The 10,484-nt window shown below is 40.6% G+C and overlaps 1 protein-coding gene across 6 annotated transcripts in view; it reads right to left on the reverse strand.

The window, feature by feature from the left end:
• The window catches only part of HIPK3 (homeodomain interacting protein kinase 3), a 102,094-nt gene that overhangs the window by 44,802 nt on the left and 46,808 nt on the right, over window positions 1–10,484 (reverse strand). The gene's annotated exons all lie outside the window — the stretch shown is intronic.

Genomic DNA, 10,484 nt, shown 5'->3' on the forward strand with positions numbered 1-10,484 from the left:
CACCTGTAATCCTGGCACTTTGGGAGGCCAAGGTTAGAGGATCACTTGAGCCCAGCAGTTGAGACCAGTCTGGGCTGCAAGACTTCGTCTCTACACAAAACGAAAAAAAAGAGTCAGGTATTGTGGCATATGCCTGTGGTCCTAGCCACTCAGGAGGCTGAGGTGGGAGGATCACTGGAGCCCAGGGGGTCACCAGCTGTGGTGAGCTGTGATCTTACCACCGTACTCTAGCCTGGGCCAGAGAGCAAGACTTCATCTCAGAAAAACAAAAAACAATTTTAAAAAGAATGTGCAAAGTCATCAGAGAACAGACAAGACAGCCAGGACCTGAGAGAATAAAATCCCAGAGTAAAGAGAAACCTTAACTAAAGTGAGCCTTATATATCCTTAAGGTAGTCACCAATTCAAAGTAAGGCATAGAGGCTGAACAGTAAGTAGCAGTCAAGAGCCTGCAGCCATCCCACTGGACTGGCAAAACAAATCCTGGAATTCAGAACTTACCAAGGAAGAGCGGCCTTGGCAGATGCCTCAGGCTTTTCAAGAGAAACCACAGAAGGCTGAACTACTAGAACAAAGACAAACTGAAATAGACCAGTCTCCCTTAGAATAACATGATCTACCTACTTGATCTGCCTTCCAGCATAAAACTGCATTTTCTCCGGAGGAAGATTTCATGTAGACTTATTAGCATACCGCTGTCCTACAGAACTTTCTGCAAGAATGGAAATGTTCCTTATCTGTACTATTTGTACTAGCTCTATCTGCACATGTAGCTATTGAGCACCTGAAATGTGCTCAATATTTCAATGTGCTAATGTAACTGAGGAACTGAATTGTAAAATTTATTTAATTTTAATTAATTTAAACTTAAAATAGGCTGGGCATGGTGGCTCACACCTGTAATCCAAGCACTCTGGGAGGCCAAGTTGGGCGAATCACTTGAGGCCAGGAGTTTGAGACCAGCCTGGCCAACATAGCAAAACCCCATCTCTACTAAAAATACAATAATTAGATGGGTCATGGTGGTGCACACCTGTAATCCCAGCTACTCAGGAGGCTGAGAGGCAGGATAATCACTTGAACCTGGGACACGGAAGTTACAGTGAGCCAAGATGGTGCCACTGTACTCCGTGACACAGCAAGACCCTCTTTCTCGATAGATAGATAAATAGATAGATAGCCAGTCAGCCACAGTGATTAGTGGCTACCATATTGAACAGCATATGTCAATAATTTTTCATACCCAAGGACCAATGCTAAAAAACAAAGTTGTCAGGCTAACAAGAAATATAATCAAATGCCAAAAACCAACGGGGGAAAAGATATTGCTAGAAGCATCCCCACAGTTACCTAGCTACTGAAATTTTAAAACAGGGACTTTAAAATAACAATAGAAATCTTCAAGAAAATGGATGGAATGGCAGAGAACTTCAGCAGGAAGTTGGAATCTACTTTTCAAAAAACATTCAACAAATGGCTACCCATAACTTGACTTATAAATATCACCTGTACATCTCACCATATATAAAATTTACCTCCAAAAAAAGAACCATAAACAAAAATTAAGCTTTACTTTATGATATACATGCTGAAGTGTTTAGCAGTACAGTGTACTGGTATCTATAACTTACTTTGAATTGCCTCATAGATAAAGATGGATTGATAAATGGATAGAGGGAAAGATGGGATAAATGTTGCAAAATGTTAACTGTAGAATCCAGGTGATGGGTGTATGTGTGTTTGATGTATAATCTGTGAACCCCGAAACAGCCAATCCTTCAAGATGGATCCTGAGTGGCTAACTGGGTCGAAATTAAAAATAGAGTCAAGCAGCCATTTTTGCTGACGAGAGGTCACACACTTACTATGAGTTCCAGGAAAACTTACATGTCTGTTTAACTTTGGGACTTTCACAGCTTGCTGTTCCTATATATTCTGCCTGAACCAACCAGTCAACCAATCAGAACTAAGCAAGTTTGGGCTGGGTGTGGTGACACTCCCGTAATCCCAACACTTTAGGAGACCAATGTGGGAGGATCACTTGAGGCCACAAGTTGGAGGCCAGGCTGGGCAACATGGCAAGACCCCATCTCTAACAAAGGGGAGGGAAGGAAGGAAAAAGGGAGCAAGTTCTTGTCCTCCATTTGCATAAATGGACCTGAGTGGGAACCTGAGTGGGACCTCTATAAAAGAGCATCCCTCCCTCAGGTTAAGGGTAATCTCTGGGCAAATAAATAAAAAATAAATAAAGATAATCCCTCTCTTTGATCTCTGGAAAGCATCTTCATTTTACACAGAAGGCTAGGTCTTCCCTAGTTTGCAAACTGCTCACTTGAATAAAACCTCTTTCCTCTAAATTCCTTTTCAGAGAACTTTTGTTCACAAATCCATCTTTTTTATTTTATTATTACTATTATTTTTTAAAAGTTTCACAGTAAAATATTGGTGAGAAGAGGAATTTTTAAACGATAGGCCAGACTGAAAATACACAGATTGAAACAGAAAAACAGTAAAAGGAAATATAAAAAAAGTATTGAGGGAAGGGAAAGCATCAGAAATACACAGATCATTTTTAAAGTCTTATATATACAGAACTAAAATGCCAGAAGCAAAGGAGAAAGAGAAAATGAATGTTAACAACAAGAAAAAAAAGTTAAAAGAAATACTTGCAGAGATACTGCCTGAGAATTTTCCAAAACTGGGGAAAGCTATTAAGAGATTCAAGAAGCTCTATAAACCCCAAGTAGACTCTTTCTCTCACTCACACACATACACACACACACACACACCCCTAGGCACACACCTGTAGATCAAGCGCTTAAACAAAAGCACTGAAAAACCCTAAATGCAGCCAGAGGGGGAAAGACGACATATTGCCATCAAAGTAGCCAATTTTCTATAGGAATAATAGAAGGCAGAATTAAATGGAATGATATAATTAAAGTGCTGACAGAAAGTAACTCTCAAAACATACTTAGGAGAAAATATATGTTGAAAATAAAATAGCTTAGCGGAAATTTACAGTTTATAAAATTCATCTAGAAATGCAAAGGACAAAAAAATAGGCCCTTGAAGAACAATAAAGAAGATTTACACTATCAGTTATGGTAATGACATTGACACAGGCAGAAGAACAGTCAAAATGATGAATAAAGAGTCCAAAAACAGACCCACACATATAAGGTCACCTGATTCATGAATATGGCAGCTGTCACTGCTATGCAGTAAAATAATAAATAATGCTCAGTTTAGGAATAGCCACATGGGAAAAACAATGCATCTTAATCTCTACCTCATATCATACACAAAAACCAATTCCAGATGGGTGGCAAATATAAATGTAAAAGGTGAAAGAATAAAGCTTTAAAAAGGAAACAGGAAAATATCAGAGAAGGTAAACACTTCTTAAATAGGACACAAATGGCAATCAAAAGCAAGCCATAAAATTGAAGACATTTTCCCAAAGGTTTCATAAGGAGAATATCTTTTAAAATCACTCACTGTCTCACTCACACACACATACACACACACCCCAACAAGAATAAACCAACCAGCTATGTATATAAAGTCAAAACACTACAGGCTGGGCACGGTGGCTCACACCTGTAATCCCAACACTTTGGGAGGCCAAGGTGGACAGATCATGAGGTCAGCAGATCGAGACCATTCTGGCTAACACAGTGAAACCCCATCTCTACTAAAAATACAAAAAAAAAAAAAAAAAAACAAATTAGCCGGGCGTGGTGGCAGGTGCCTGTAGTCCCAGCTACTAGGGAGGCTGAGGCTGGAGAATGGCGTGAACCTGGGAGGCGAAGCTTGCAGTGAGCAGAGATCATGCCACTGCACTCCAGCCTGGGCTAGTGGTTATATAAGTGTGTTCATTATTATAAATGTTTACCATGCTGTTTTCATACTACTTGTACACATTAAACGATCTTATAATTCAATAAGATAGTTTATTTTAAAATGGATGCATCTGGCCAGGCGTGATGGCTCACACCCATAATCCCAGGACTCTGGGAGGCCGAGGCGGGCAGATCACGAGGTCAGGAGATCAAGACCATCCTGGCTAACACGGTGAAACTCTGTCTCCACTAAAAATAGAAAAAATCAGCCAGGCACAGTGGCAGGCGCCTGTAGTCTCAGCTACTGGGGAGGCTGAGGCAGGAGAATGGCGTGAACCCAGGAGGCGGAGGTTGCAGTGAGCCAAGATCACACCACTGGACTCCAGCCTGGGCGACTGATTCCATCGCAAAAAAAAAAAAAAAAAGTGGATGCATCTATCATTACTCATACAAAGCCACTTCTTGTAAGCTTTCAAAGATTCTTCTCTGAAAAGCAACAGCAGCACATAATACCAAAAGCAGGCTACCAGGAAACAACTATGGGAGACTCTCTATCATCATATCATTACTACTGTATAATTTTCTTTTAAACCATGCCACTTTAATAGCTTCTACCTATAAAATGTACACAATGCCCTAAGACTGTATTAAATACTTTATATACATTATTGAGTTTAACCTTCACAACCTGTGAGGTAGTTATCATCATTACATTACAGATGACTAAATTGAGGTCAAGAAAGGTCAAACAACTTGCTCAGGGTGACACAATAAGTGGCAGAACTAAAATTATAAGCCTGTGAATAAATACGGAAATATAATTACTTATTATTTAGCACTATCAGACATAAGTATATTGTTTCAGTTTTATGACTTAAATTTTTTTTAAAAAAAAGCAATTCAGAGCAAGTAAAATCTTTAATAAATTTAAACACATTTCTGTCATGTTAGACAGCTTCAAAACCATATTACAAGCAAAAATTCCCTCAATGAATTTATTTTCTAAGTATTTTGTTTGAAAACGGTGTCCTGTTTTTACAATCACAAATTGACAATTTTTCCAATTATATTTAATCATTTACAATGAATGCTTTCCTTAACAGTGTAATTGTATTTTCACTTTACTATTACTCAAAATCAAATACATTCCTATAACATACACATACAAATTAAATAAAAGAGTTATCTATAAATGTTGATACACCAATTCTCATTTAAGTATATTGGATTTCAGTTGCCTCTTCTATAAATTAAGTTAGACAAAATGTCTGTGTAAACGTTTTCTAAAATATCTTCAGCTTTAAAGTTACATGCTTCCAGCCGGGTAGTCCCAACTACTCAGGAGGCTGAGGCAAGAGGAACGCTTGAGCCCAGGAGACCAAGACCAGCCTGGGTGACATATAGCTGCAGTGAGCCACGATCACACCACTACACTCCAGCCTGGATGACAGAGTGAGACTCTGTCTCAAAAAAAAAAAAAAAAATACAAAAAATTGTTTAGGAAGCCAGGAAAGAAAGTTTCAATAAAATATAGCACTAATTGTGCTGAATGATAAAGGTTCAACCAGATGAGAACTTAAAAAACAAACAAACAAAAAAATCCACCAGATTTGGTAATTAACAAATAACTCATCAGTGTCTCTGAAAGATTTTCAGGAAGATGAGAAAATCCCTGGAGAAGGATTGTGGGGAATAGAGATCCACAACTGAGCTCAAATCATAGCTCTGCAGTTTATTAGCTGTACACCATTGGACAAGCTGCTTAACATATCTGAATCTCAATGTCCCTATTTGTAAAATGAAGATAGTATTATCATCTATTATGGTTGGTGTCAGAGTAAAGGGTAATTATGTAAAGTTTCTAGCACAGTGGCTGAACCTAAGCAGTCAGTAAATATCATTATTTTATGAACTGTTTACTTTTAGATTCTTATTCCTCATATAAGAGTGTCTACCTTAATAACACATGAAAGAGAGAAACAGGCCAGGCGCGGTGGCTCACGCCTGTAATCCCAGCACTTTGGGAGGCCGAGGCGGGTGGATCACGAGGTCAGGAGATCGAGACCATCCTGGCTAACACGGTGAAACCCTGTCTCTACTAAAAATGCAAAAATTAGCTGGGCGTGGTGGTGGGCACCTGTAGTCCCAGCTACTTGAGAGGCAGAGGCAGGAGAATGGCGTGAACCCGGGAGGCGGAGCTTGCAGTGAGCCAAGATCGCGCCACTGCACTCCAGCCTGGGCAACTGAGTGAGACTCCGTCTCAAAAAAAAAAAAAGAAAGAAAGAGAAAACAGACCTAAAACTTATTTCAAGGTAATAAAGAGTAGTGAAAAATTAAAATTAAAAATAGGCCAGGCACAGTGGTTCAAGCCTGTAATTTCAGCACTTTGGGACGCCGAGGCGGGCAGATCACTTAAGGTCAGAAGTTCGAGACCAACCTGGCCAATGTGGTGAAACCCTGCCTCTGCCAAAAAATACAAAAGTTGGTCAGGTATAGTGGCGCGAGCCTGTAATCCCAGCTACTTGGGAGGCTGAGGCAGAAGAATCATCTCAACTCGGGAAGTAGAGGCTGCAACAAGCCAAGATCGTGCCACTGCACTCCAGCCTGGGCAACAGAACAAGACTCCATCTCAAAAAAACAAAAATAAAAAGTTTTGGTTTTTGCCTATTCTAAGCCAATAATGTGAAAAACCAGAAATATCCTTGTCATGACAAGAATGTGAAGAAAAGGGCATTTTCACACTACTGATGAGATGATAAACCAGACTAGCTTATTTCTGAAGGAAATTTGGCAGTGTCCATGAGCAAAAGGTCAAAAGGTATATATGCTTTGACCTAACAATTTTCCCTTTAGAAATATGTTATGAGCCGGACGCGGTGGCTCACGCCTGTAATCCCAGCACTTTGGGAGGCCGAGGCGGGCGGATCACGAGGTCAGGAGATTGAGACCATCCTGGCCAACACGGTGAAACCCCCTGTCTCTACTAAAAATACAAAAAATTAGCCCGGCGAGGTGGCAGGCGCCTGTAGTCCCAGCTACTGGGGAGGCTGAGGCGGGAGAACAGCATGAATCCGGGAGGCGGAGCTTGTAGTGAGCCGAGACCGCACCACTGCACTCCAGCCTGGGCGACAGGGCGAGACTCCGTCTCAAAAAGAAAAAAAAAAAGAAATATATTATGAAAATGTGCCTAAAAGTATCCATGGACACAGAAAAAGGTTCTCTCTGACATGATAAAAAAACTGAATGCACATCATTGAGGACTGGTTAAATGAAGTATAATGTGTATTTTGTAAAATTATAAAATACAGTCACAATATAAAAGGAGAAATTGTCCCTACTTCATATCCTTTCTCTATTACTGAATTTTGTCTGACAGAGCTTCCATTGCCTTTTTTTTTTTTTTTTTGAGACGGAGTTTTGCTCCTGTTGCCCAGGCTGGAGTGTGATGGCATGATCTCGGCTCTCTGCAACCTCCACCTCCTGGGTTCAGGCAATTCTCCTGCCTCAGCCTCCCCAGTAGTTGGGATTATAGGCACGCGCCACCAAGCACAGGTAATTTTGCATTTTTAGTGGAGACGGGGTTTCTCCATGTTGGTCAGGCTGGTCTCGAAGTCCTGACCTCAGTGATCCACCCGCCTCAGTTTCCCAAAGTGCTGGGATTACAAGCGTGAGCCACTAAGCCCGGTCGCTCCCATTACTTTTTTAACTTAAAAAGTATTTAATTGGCCAGGCGCAGTGGCTCACACCTGGATCCCAGCACTTTGGAAGGCCAAGGCGGGCAGATTACGAGGTCAGGAGATTGAGACCATCCTGGCCAACATGGTGACATCCCGTCCCTACTAAAATACAAAAAATTAGCTGGACACGGTGATGCGCATCTGTAGTCCCAGCTACTCGGAAGGCTGAGGCAGAGGAATCGCTTGAACCTGGGAGGTGGAGATTGCAGTGAGCCAAGATGATGCCACTGCACTCCAGCCTGGTGACAGAGAGACTCTATCTCAAAAACATAAATATATATATACAAAATAATTTTTAATTTAGTATACTGGTTTTCAGATGTACACAACATTCTTTGTAATGCAATGCTTTCTCACAAGAGAAATGTTTGTTCCTTTTAATGTCAAAGTTTAGCACATATTAGATTCTCTGTCCTAAGTAATACAATCTTGCCACACCAGCTGATGCCTAAATTATTCACTGGCCACTGAACTGGCACTCTTCCATGGTAGCACACATGCTGTTAATAACATTCAGGGTGCTGAATTCCATTCACAGGAAAATGCTGAAGACTCAGAACAAACAGGTACACACATTTTGAAGTGTGTGAGGTCAGGAAGGACATCCAATCCATGATACCATTACATTCTATTGACACAGTACATTCGTGAAGCTATATGTGCTTTTAAAACAAAGCTACATATATAGCACAAGGAAAAAAACTAATAACCTTTGACATTAAAGGTTTTTATTCCAAAAATTTTTAAACCACCACTAAGGTCTTCTTTTAACCTATAAGTAACTACAGTCAGCCTTCTGTACCTGTGGGTTCTACACTCATGGTCTTAACCAACCACAGATTAAAAAATGGATGATCATATCTGTACAGAATACATACAGACTTTTTTTCCTTATAAATATTCCCTAAACAATACAGTATAACTGTTTACAAAGCACTTACATTGTATTAGGCATTATAACAAGTAATCTACAGATTATTTAAAGTATACAGGAAGCAGTGCATAGTTTACGTGGAAATACTATGCCGTTTTATACAACGGACTTGAGTGTCTGTGGATTTTGATATCCTTGGGGGGTCCTGGAACCAATCCCTCAGATATCAAGGGACGACCACATCGAATGGATGTATAAACAATTCTTTTTTTTTTTTTTTTTTTGAGACAGAGTCTCGCTCAGTCGCCCAGGCTGGAGTGCAGTGGCGCGATCTTGGCTCACTGCAAGCTCCGCCTCCCGGGTTCACGCCATTCTCCTGCCTCAGCCTCCCTAGTAGCTGGGACTACAAGCGCTCGCCGCCACGCCCGGCTAATTTTTTTTGCATTTTTAGTAGAGATGGGGTTTCACCGTGTTAGCCAGGATGGTCTCGATCTCCTGACCTCGTGATCCGCCCGTCTCCGCCTCCCAAAGTGCTGGGATTACAGGCTTGAGCCACCGCGCCCGGCCAACAATTCTTAAATACAGTCACTAAAACCTGATATAAAATGACAGATCAGCCTGGTTTGCACGGTATTATATCTACTACATATTTTACAGCTACAGTGTACAGAATTAAATAAACTCACTTTGTGACCAAGCCTTAAAAAATGTTTTTGCCCTATGCTTGACCAGTATTCTTTAACATCTATGTATTACTGCCTTACAATCTAATGTCACACATAAGGAAAGAGGATAGAAATACATACTTTAACTCATTAATGTACAAACATATAAAATTAAGTAGCCTCCTCAAAAGTCACATATAAAAATCAGTAATAACATTAAGATTAAAATTCAGAGCTCCTAGTCTACTCGTTCTATGCAGATTTGATTATATTATTATGCTTACCTTCTTCATATTACTGAAATCACTTACTGAATCAAATGCACTGGTTTACCATTATATAAAAAGAAGTAAGTGGCCAGGAAGCGGAGCTTACAGTGAGCCAAGATCGTGCCACTCACTGCACTCCAGCCTGCTGACAGAGCAAGACTCCGTCTCAAAGAAAAAAAAGAAAGAAAGAAATAAGTGGCCGGGCGCAGTAACTCATGCCTATAATCCCAGAACTTGGGAGGCCGAGGTGGGTGGATCACTTGAGGTCAGGAGTTCGAGACCACCCTGGCCACATGGTGAAACCTCTTCTCTACTACAAATACAAAAATTAGCCAGGTGTGATGGCAGGCACCTCTAATCCCAGCTATTTGGGAGGCTGAGGCAGGAGAATCATTTGAACCAGGGAGGCGAAGGTTGCAGTGAGTAGGGATTGTGCCACTGCACCCCAGCCTGGGAAACAGTGAGACTTCCCCTCAAAAAAAAAAAAAAAGTAAGGAATTATCATAGAGAAGTTCATTGGACAGAATTAGTATGGATTCATTAAAATGTAGAAAATGATTAGCTGTGAAACATGATACCATTTTTCATTTCAGGAAGGGAGGGAAGTTAGGGAAAAAATGGGAAGGAAGGAACCTAGAAGTTACTAGTGTCCAGGCACACAGGAATCATGGAATTCTGGAACTGAAAGGGATTCTAGATAACCTTCAAAGGATCTAACACTTTAGATATCTAGATTGATTACAATGCTGTTTCCAATTTGAATAGAATTTAGTACATGGTAAAGTAGTAGTATTGCTTCTCCCTCTCCCTCTTTCTAAGGAGTTTAATTCCTTAGGTACTGTACGGGTCTCCTGAGTCACACAAATTTTTGGTTTTCCAGTACATATAAAAGTACTTAAGAGACTTATCTAAAATATATTCCCATGGCACAGAGCCCAAGGACAATGTTCTAAGCAAGGTAGTGTACTGTACTGTGTGTGTGTGTGTGTGTGTGTGTGTGTGAGAGAGAGAGAGAGAGAGAGAGAGAGAGAGAGAGAGAGAGAGGGTCTCACTATGTTGCCCTGGCTGAAGTACAGTGACACAATCACAATTCA

The sequence above is a fragment of the Piliocolobus tephrosceles genome, chromosome 13, assembly GCF_002776525.5.
Source record: "Piliocolobus tephrosceles isolate RC106 chromosome 13, ASM277652v3, whole genome shotgun sequence".
NCBI lineage: Eukaryota > Metazoa > Chordata > Mammalia > Primates > Cercopithecidae > Piliocolobus > Piliocolobus tephrosceles.